This window comes from Electrophorus electricus, chromosome 13 (genome assembly GCF_041902795.1).
Source record: "Electrophorus electricus isolate QZ-2024a chromosome 13, ASM4190279v1, whole genome shotgun sequence".
Classification (NCBI taxonomy): domain Eukaryota; kingdom Metazoa; phylum Chordata; class Actinopteri; order Gymnotiformes; family Gymnotidae; genus Electrophorus; species Electrophorus electricus.
The window spans coordinates 14,424,423-14,435,346 of NC_137509.1; the positions used below are offsets into that span (position 1 = coordinate 14,424,423).

General features: G+C 36.9%; 1 long non-coding RNA gene across 1 annotated transcript; it reads left to right on the forward strand.

Moving 5' to 3' along the window:
• The first annotated feature begins 2,145 nt into the window (after window positions 1-2,145).
• On the forward strand, window positions 2,146-8,655 carry LOC145643387 (uncharacterized). The gene is made up of 3 exons (XR_014115751.1): window positions 2,146-2,499; window positions 8,339-8,380; window positions 8,568-8,655. It is a non-coding gene; the product is annotated as an uncharacterized LOC145643387 (long non-coding RNA).
• The last annotated feature ends 2,269 nt before the right edge of the window (window positions 8,656-10,924 follow it).

Sequence of the window (10,924 nt, forward strand, 5' to 3'; positions counted from 1 at the left end):
TCATAGATATATCTCTTCATACTCCATATGCTCTCAATATAAAACACTTAAATCTCTCTTTGCAGGGAAGCTTATGCACCTCTCAGTACCTGAACGCCCCTTGATGCACATGGAGATTGATTTTATCACAGACCTGCCTGAATCTTTCAGCCACACTGCCATCCAGACAGTAATAGATAATTTCTCACAAGGAGTTTGCTTTATCTCATTTTCCTGCATGCCCACTGCCTTTCAAACAGTTGAAGCCCTCTTTAACCATGTGTTCCTGACCTTAGGTATTCTGGAACATATTTTGTCATACAGAGGCCCCCGGTTTACATCACAGGTGTGGTCTGTATTTTTTGAAGACCTGGAAGTGGTCATGAGTCTAACATCAGGCTATTTCCCTCAGTCTAAAAGACAATGTGAAAGAATAACTCAGGAGCTGGGCAAACACCTAAGGATTTATTGTTTCAAGCACCTTAAGAACTGGTCCAAATATCTTATATGGGCAGAAATGGTACAGAATTCACTTACTAGCTTGGCCACCAGTCTTACTCCCTTTGAGTGAATACTCCATTATCAGTCCCCCTGCACTGTGACTGAGAAAGATGTCTCTGCTGTGGACGAGTGGATGAGATGCAGTGAGAAGGTATGGGAGGAGAATAACCAACACATGAGCAGGTTTTTCAGAAAAACAAGGAGAAGATGGACCGTCCCAGAAAGGTGGTCCCAGAATATCAGTCAGGAGACCGAGTGTGTCTATACACAAAGGATTTTTGTCGCATTGGCCATTGTTGTATACTCAACAACGAAATTAATGATAATGCTGCTGTAAATAAAAACCCCTTATATCCACAACCATCTGACAAGTTCGATACTGGCACACCCATTTTGCCTAATAATAAACCTTAACAAAATATAATTCCAGCTCTGGCCCAAGTATAGAAGCCAGTTAAGAGTTCGGATAGCCTTAGATTTTTTTTTAAATAGATTTACATTCATATCTAGTGTTCTTTTATTACATCACTGATATTTAATTGAATCAGGTCCATGCGTACGTGTTCAAAGAATTACACTGAATATGTTAGCTAGGGAAGATAGTGTTAGTAACACTAATAGTACGCCACACATTATTTTTCCCACTTTAATTTACCACTGAATGTAGGGGAGAAAGGAAGTTAAAGAATCGGCACAGTTGTTTTTTAATATCTGTTCAAATATAATTCAGTCACCTTCAGTATATTTTATTTACCGTCTGATTTTTTCCCTCTAAAATTAACATTAAATTGTTTTTTGCTGGGCCTTTACAGTACTGGTACAAAGGAGTATGAAGCAGCTATGACCCTAGAACCGCAGAGGAATACCACCTAGATAGACCCATAATGTTTAGCTGTTTATTTGTAGATCACACTGGGGCTCCTCTCATGCATTTTGTTCTATGAGTAAAATATCAGTGTATGCTTTTTATGGTGAATGCCGAATCTGTGTAATGCTACATTCAAATTTATATTTGCTTTTTCCTTTTCATTACAATGGTATGGTACAACACATATTGCACAAACAATGAGTCTATGACATCTGATTTAGCACACAACAACTGGATAAGTTAGTGCTGCTGTTTATGCTGTTCCCCGGATCTTCGTTAAGTGTCCCTTGAAGAGATTGTGAAGTTATATTCATTCACTGAATCATTTTCAGCATCCAAACCAGTGTACATAGTGTATGTACCACATAGAGATCTATATGTTATGAAAGTGTAATATAGTCAATCAGTTAGTGGCAGCCAGCCAATAAGCTCTCAGCACATGAAAACACGACTCCTCCTTTCTTATCTGACAAGGCTTTGAATTTTAGTTGAATCTACATTAGAGGAAAGGAGGGTTTTGTTTATGCCACTATGAATATACATGGATTATTACATTTAAGCTTTCTAGGCATAATCAAGTGTGAGTATATACCTTTATTATTTGTAAAAATAATTTTTCATTTATATAAATGATTGGTGGGCAAAAGAAAATGTTTAAACAGTAAAATTATTAGAATTTTGATGGAGACTTTATCTAGTTTATGGAGAATTATTTAGTTGATGGTATGATCTTAGCTTCACTGTATGTCATTTAACCTCCCTACATCTGTGCATCTTATCATTTTAAGGTGTATCTGCTGGGGTTCTCTCACAGCTGGAGTCCACAGTGAGGGTAAGGTCCAGACATCCCACCACTCTTCAGTGCTATGTTCTGCCAGAAGGGGACTTTTCAGTATTCTGGATTAAGATTCCTCTGAACAGAGCCCCAGAGGGTATAGCCACTGCTACATCATATGTGGATGCTGTGAAAATGTACAAACCATTTGAAAACCACTCCAGAATCAACGTCACATGGAACAGAGTTACCTTCAATTTGTCATTTCTATCAGTCGAACAGACAGACGCTGCAACATACATCTGTGGGAGATATGAATATAGAACATTTATGTTTGGAAATGGGAGTAAACTTATTCTTGAAGAGGATACTGAAGGTAAGATTAAACAAAATATGGAAGAGCTTAGAATAAAGACATATTTTGTCTGTTCATGTAAGTGGATTTACATTTACGGCATTTAGCAGATTCACTTATCCAGAGTGACTTACAGAAGCGTTGTCATTTACATAGAATGTATCCTAGCCAGTACAGTAGGTTAGAGTTCAAGATACCATGTAACAAGAATGCTGTTGAAATACAAGGATCAATACTGATGCCTAGAAGTGCAAAATACACATATCTAAGAAAACAAACAGTACCGTACAGTAATGACTAGAGTTCAGGTAGTCAATATAGGAGCAGGATCAGTGGTTTAAATTTAAATTGGATTGGATTTTAAAATAAAGACTATGATCTGTGACTTCACAAAATCCATAAGGCTGATCAATGCCAAAACAGCAAGTATCCTTAGTGGGTTCTGATGTGTACAATGACTGATGTGTGAAAAACAAATGTAGCTTGAAAACAGTACAAGCAGAGGTGTCTAAAAATGTTTAAATAATAATAAAAATAAAATTATAAAGCAGATTTTATGGAGTAATAATCGATGGTATGAGAACCATGTTGCTGAAAAGTCCCATAAGCACAAACAAGTTAGTATTAGACCAATAACACATGGGAGCTTAATAAATGTTGTTTGAAAACTGTATAAGTTGCATGAACAAAATGCTGGCTTTCATCGAGTCAATATTTCAATAATCGATATACGAAGAGCAAAATATTGGCTTTGTCACATCGAAATAAATAGACCATTAATAGATAAAGGTTCTTTACATTAGTTCTTCAACATTAGTTCAATCACTTTGCATAGTTTTAATCTGTCACTGGATATTTTCAAATACAGTGTCTTGTCCTGCTTAAGATTTATCCGTTAATTTTAGCTATTTTAAAAATTATTTTCAAGGTAAAGATAGTTGTTAATGTACATCTCTTTTCCAAAATTTGAAACATCTGCTCCAATCAAAGACAAAGAAGAGAAAGACAGTGGGCTTGATCTGATCCTGATACCAGCATTAGAAGCAATTAATGTGGCATCAATATTTTTTATTATTTTACTCTTGCACTCATCACTCGGAGTTGCTATCAATATTCCGTGCCTGTGCTCAGAGTCCTAAATTTGAGAATGTTGTGGGTATACATGAGTCAGATTGGTTTCTTACAGAGCCTAGAGGGTTTAAGCCTGATGAGTTTGATATTGAGAAATATATCGAATCATGTAGACCTTGTAAATTACTTGGGAGTTTCCTAAAGTGGATATGTGTGCCACTAAAGAACAGCTTAGTCATGCAGTGTAAAGATCCTTCTTTGCAACACTGCACAGAGAGCATAGATATATTGCACAATGTTGATTCTACAGTACCCACATATATGTGGGATGATGGCATATTGATATGAAGGTGGACTCCGCCTACGCACAGAGAAAATCAGAAGTGGAATATGGTTATTGAAACACTTGAGCCTCAGGAGTACAGTTCCAAGGCTTTAGCTTTAGCACATGATAATTTAATAGCAGGTCATTTGGGGGTGAAAAAAATGTACTGATTACTGATTATTCATAACTAGGTTCTTGTCAGCATGACATTTCAGATTTAAGAAAGGTGGATGCAGGTGGAAGTGATCAACAGCAAAAACAAAATCAACAAAAATGGCTCAGAAACTTAACTAAGCCACAAAAGACTTTGCAATGACTGTAAACAAAAGAGCCTTGTAAAGGGTTCAGGTAACATCCCTCATGTGTGAGTAATCAGGAGACTGGAGAGGCAGAGCCACAAAACTCACTAGAGGGTGTAGCAGCTACACTTAAATCCCAACTTCTTTCTATATTTCCTACTTTAACAGTACCATAATAGCAAATTTGGTGCTTTTTAACTGAATACCATGGAGGCTGGAGGTGTCACTGGCTTAACTGGACTTGGCTTTCTACATATGTTATAAATTGGCTTTTCTGTACCCTTATCCACGCATCTTTTTGTTCTCATTGCTGGCTGATGTTCTGGGATCAGAAATTGCAATTATGGGTTCTTCCTGGGCTTTTATGACTGTTTTAGCATAATCTTCCTTGGCTTCATCCTACTTATCTTTTTTGTTAGTTCACTGACCTGGGCCTTTTATTATTGTGCTGCCAGCTTCTCCATGCTTTCCTCCTTTTGAATCCTTTTTTCTCTGTACCTCTCTACATGATGTACTTGGTGGGTATTGTATGATGGTTTGATCCTACTACCTCATCATGTCAATCTGGTACTTGTTTAGGCAGACTCCTTTTGAGGGTTTTAGTCCAATACCTGTGGGCACCTTTAATTCCTTCATAGCATAGGCAAACAAATGTTCTTTTGCTAATGGTTTAGTTGAGCTTTTCCTCTCCAAATAGACAGTGAAAACTCATGCTACAGTGAAGGGAATTTAATCTTCAACAGTTTGTTTATATCCATACTTGTCAAATTGAAGTCTTTTGTGAAACTTTAACTGAAGAATATTAGGAGGCCAAGGTTGCCTCCTAAGTAACTCATGCGAGAACAGCTCAATTTTGCTTCACATAGTATTACTTGTGCAACATGAAATTATTGAAAATATTGCAAATTAAATACATTGCTCAATTGTGAAGTTGGTTTTACAAAAAAAATTTAAAAATTCAATTTATATGCATACTACATACATGTTACTACCTCGTGCACATTTTGCCTCGATCAGGACCAGTGGTGTAATCTCAATATTCTATTCCGGTATGTCTATTTCCCATTATCTTATTGCTGTCCTGAGGCCAGTTGCACCAACAGAACCTATGCCTTGTAAGATAAATTAGTTGTAAAAAAAAAAAGTCATAACTTTCTGGGTGTAGCTCTAAGACTGCTACACCAACCCGGTCATATGATTAATTTTTCCTAGTACCATAAATTTTACACCAAGATGGGTGTTATGATCAGGTTTCTGATGGTTAAAAGTCACCAAGGGTGTATTCAATTGCAGATACAGGAGTACAAAAAGTGAACAAAGAACCAAAAATAAAAGGAAAAATAAACACAGAGCATAGTGCTAGCTACTATACTACAAGGGATTATGAAGTACTTTACAAACATAATAAGAATGGTGTGGGAGTGCTTTTGAATGAGTGGAGTAAAATAACCCCATGAGATGGAAAGGATATCTTACATCCTACTGAACAGATTAGAATTACTGGAATGAAGAGGGACAGAAAGAGCACCACAACCTAGCAGATGGAACAGGATTATAGGTGTGGTAGGTCAGAAACTGACAGAGAAGATGGCTGCACAGAACCAGACAAAGTGGGGTTTATGTACATGTGTGGTAAGAGAAAGAGTGCCCCACATGCAACTGAACAGAATGGGTTTATAGGAGTAGAGGCTCTTTCTCAAAAGAGTGAATTCAGGATTCCCCTTGACTGACTGAGTGTGGAAATCAAATCAAAGCAGGGATTAAATCACTCATAGGGGAGATGGAGCTTGGGCAGAACAACTGGAACAAGAAGCTCCAAAGAGAGAGGACCCTGGTATTTGTGCCTTGGCGTATGCCATTCATTGTAATGGAGCATGGTTGGTGATAAAAGAAAAGGACTTACCTTTAGGACAGAATCTGATTTCCTTGGTGGTCCATTTGATAGCCAAGGATTCGATTTGGCCTTCTGCCACAATTGACAAAGTGCCAGGACATAGCTCCTATTTTCCAGGATTAAACTTGAATATCTGACAAATACACTACCCATCTATTAATCTTGGGATATCAGCGCTAACCACAATTAGTGTTGCTTTAAAAAGGTTTGTGAGGTTAAGTTAGGTGTGTCCCATGTTACTACATTGAAAACACGGTGAATTAATGGACTTTCATTTGGTCAGATTGCCTTTAAAGACCAGATGGGCCAAAGCTTATTACTGAGCAGGTGAAGTAGGTTCATAATATTTCAATATTTTAATATTTCACTCACAATGGAGGAGGGGATGGCCTTCCAACCTTCACATTGTGGTAGAGAGCCTTTATCTCAACACAGTTGTTTGGTCCAGAGGTTAACCTATACCAGACTGGAGCTTGTATTCTAAACTACATGCGTCCTAATAGTATATAGTAAGTTGAAGTAGTACATTATGGTGCATACATAAATTAATGAGAATATCCTTTCTGTATAAATGAAATCTTGTCACTCTTCATTGTATTATTCAATTCAGTATTATTAACCTGCTTTTATAACAGGGTCCTTTTTCCATTGTTTTCCTGGTTTTCATGACTGTAACAAAGGCGTAACAAATACATAAAGGCTGTGAACTAAGGCATGTTTTGGTGCTGTCCAGTATATTCCTTAATTGTCATAGTCACTTATTTAGTGAGGGTGGATTTATTGGTAACATTAACAGAAAAAAAAGGTCATTTGGACATGTCAAATGTTGTACTTGCACAACTCATTTCAGATCTCCAGCTCTTCATAATTTTCAAACTGAGAGGAGGGAATTATTATTCGGATAATATCTGCAGGAAGACACCAGTCATGCACATTGCATTCACTGGAGGGAGTGCAATGTGAGAACCATCTAAATTCCTAAATCTTGTTGCCTGAGTACAAAGAGAATATTTAAAAGAAGGTTAGAATACAGTGTAGCAAAGGCAGCAACCAGGCCTGTCTTCAAGCTCAGATCTTTCCACAGAGTGAAGTGCCAGCTCCTTGACATAGCAGCCAGAACACACATTTAACCTCTTGAGTGATATTCTTTGGATACCTTAGGGTTTTAAGAAGTTACTTTTGAAGGACTTGGGGTGTAGACTTTTGGGGACGTGACTCGTTGGGGGGTGGGGGGTGGGCATCCCATGATAGAACCCCCTCCCGATGGGCGTGGCTCTCAACACGTCCATCCCAGGACTGCGAACTCCAGGCCGCTGTGTACAAACACATACACACGACACGGCAATGCCCAGTGCCCACCTAACACAAGGCGGGCTAGGAACTGGAGGCCTGGGAGACCTCTCAACAGGAGGGAGGGACGCAGGATCTCTGCCTCCTTCAGGGCAGTCTGGCAAGTTCTTCGTAACATGCGGGGGGAGACATTCCCTGATGACGACCCCTCCCTAGGGACGTGGTTCCCGATGCTTTCCGGCCGTGCTCCTCTCCTGAACGGTCCTCCTCATTCCTGCTGCTCTAGGAGCGTGCCAGAGGCAGTTTGCCTGCAAGACTTTGGGCAGACCCATCCAGTCTCGCTGGCATGTCTGCTGAAGGGAAGGGACCCCGGCTTCAACTCTGCCCTCTGGAGATTAGATGAATAAAGTGTGAAAGTTGGATGCATTTAGCTTTAGAAATGCATAATGATGTTTGGAAATTTCACTGGAATAATTATAATACCTTGAATGGGTAGTTTGTGAACAAACTTCATGTTGGTGTGACAAAGCTCAATAAAAGCAAATACACTGATTTTGATTAACCGCTAAAACCCAAATAGCTGATCTGTCTCAAAAGCACAAGCAATTTAAGTAGGCATAATGTATGATGATAATTTTAATAGGAGAACATTTGAAGGTCTAATAAAAAAACAAAACAAAACAACAATAATAGTATAAATAATCATTATTATAAATATATAGAAATAACAAATATAAAAATATATAACACAAATATAAATTCACCCTTAATAGATTCAGGTTCTTTAGTTTAGTTCTCATCACTCAGTGTTTGTTGAATCTAGAGTCATATCATTTGATGTCATGTGTACACATGGTAAATGTTTCCTTAATATTTTCAAATCATGTCTCTGGTCATCTTTAACTTCTACATGTTCATTTGAATATTTGCCTGGTTTTTTGGCAAATATACTTGTAAATGTGTTGTATATCTCTTTTACAGAACTTGATCCAACAACAGTCAAAGACAGTAAAGAAAACAATGGTACGTTTTATCTGACTGTTTAATAAAATTGTATTTTACTATAAAAATAGTATCATTATTTGCAGTTATTGGTTTTATATGGTACCTAATTTATGAAGTTTCGTGATTGTGTTAACAAATAATCTAAATCTAGAAATATGAATTTCAATTAATACATTTCCTAATTGACTTTCTCTTGTAATGGTAGGAAAAATACAAATAGCTGAATTCCTAGTTCCAACATTAGTGGCAACTAATGTGGCATCGGTATTTCTCATCATTTTACTCTGTCACTGCTTAAAGAAGAACAAAGCTGGTAAGAATAATGCACTCTGCTTAAATATCATACCATATATATGCAGAATAAAAATTTTATCAAAGCCCGATCAACTTTCAGCATTTTTTTTATCTTGTTTGGAAAGAATACAATTCATGAAACACTTACTGACTGTTGAATAAACATGTTTTTAGAGTATGCATTATATATTTCTTGCAGGTGTATCAAGTGTAGCCATTGATGCAGGTGACAATGTAAGTGATAGTTAACTGCTGATGATGGAATAAGTAACAGTACAATACATCATTTATAATGCTGAAGTTATGGGAACTGCCCAGGTGCTCTCTAGGACTAATATTGTTAAAGGATTTAATGATTATGTTAACATGTGGCCTTTTCTAAACAGAACACAGATGAAGTAAAATATGCTGGTCTCACATTTGGGCACAAACAGAGAAGAACTGCACAGAAGAGGACCAGTGCTGAAACCTCAGTCATTTATGGAGCTGTGAAACTGCAGGAGGAGTAAGCCTGTCCAAAAAGATTTCTGTTTTACATACTGCATATCATCATCACTGTATGTAGACAGTAAATAACATCTTAGATAATACAAAATATCATACAAATTACAGTGTCAGTTTTGCATACAGTGTTAATAATGTTCTGTAAAGTTCACCTCTATTCCATACATTGGTTTAGCACCATGGCCTAAGAGCAGTCAAATGTGTTTATCAGTGTCAGAAAAATTTAAATCATCATATCCACTCTTTATAACAGTTGTGTCAGAAATGTTTTCCAAGACAATAAAAATGTAAAACAGTAGTTGGATCACTGTTTTGTTCCTTGTTCCTTCATGCTCTCAGATCATCATAGAATAAATGGTGATATGTGGTTTGTTTGTGTTTGTGTTATTATCTTAGCCTCCACCAGGGGTCAGTATAGAATTAAGTGTATTTAAATAAAAAAACAACATATATAGAATCTGTTTGCTTGAATTGTATTATGATTATATTGTAATGTTTTTTAAGATTGTAATGTATTATTGTGTGTGGTTAGTTTAGTTTTGGTTTTTGTAAAATGAAATGTATTTGGACCTCAAAGAGATCATGATTCACACACTTAAAAAAAACCTTTTACACACTGAATTGTTTTATTACATTTTAAAGGATTCTTCAATTAACATTTAATATTCAGCAGACAGTATTTATTCATGAATAAATCAATATATTTATAGTATCTATAATGTTATTCAAGGTTTAATGATACTTACAGGTTAGTCGGTTTATTATGTGCAACAGCAGGTGGCGCGTTACACTAAGAAATGTGCTTCACTATCACCCATGGTTTCCCTTGTACACAGAGAAAGTGGCAACACAGTTCCTATTTTGTAGTACGGAAAACAAAAACGTGACAAATACACTATCCTTCCAGGAATACTGGGAAATACTTTCTAATCACAGATTGAATAAGCATTCTGGAAAATATGGTAATGAGGTTTTCTTTAAAAAATACTGATATGCTAAATCAGGGGCATTTCATATTAAGGTAGCCAAAATGCAGAGAGGATGTTCTCTGAGTAATTTAGAATGGCTGGGAGTGTGTACTATTGCAGAGCTGCTATCGATAATTTTCTTAATAATTCTGTGCATTTCTGTGTATTGTTTGATAAAATGGAAGACTGCAGTGATGATCGTTCTACAGCCAAAGAGATGGAAAAGTCATATGCTTTTCATCATCAGAGAGAGTCAACTGTCCAGATGATGCATATCGCAGCTCTCGAGGGGATCTGGAGCGTTCCTCTATTAGTATCTGGAGGTGCTGTTGTAATATGTGGATGTATGAGGTTTTCAATCTTTTTTCCCAGGTTATGTGAGTCATTAAATCCCTTAGGGGGGAAACAGCTACAGGTCCAAGTTCCAAACATGTTGATCTTTAATTTCCATTTTTCAGGATGTGGGTTATGCTAACTCTTGTTTATAAAAATAACAGTGTTAAATCAATGTGTAAAGAAAAAATAATGTCCTGGAGATGTCCAAATGTCAAGGTTCTAAATCTTTATCTTCAGTTCTCTCTGCATGCAGCATGCATACTGTTGCCATTTATCTGCCTTTGTGTTGCACATGACAGTAATATTATTGCAGTATGGGTGTGTTTGCAGAGATTCTTTAAAAAGGATGAAACAATAATATGCAGGTAATATTTGTAGTGAGTGAGGAAAACAATTAATAGAGCTAAACAAGTTTATTTTACAAGTAGTCAATCAGTGCAATGCGCTGAACAATACTGTA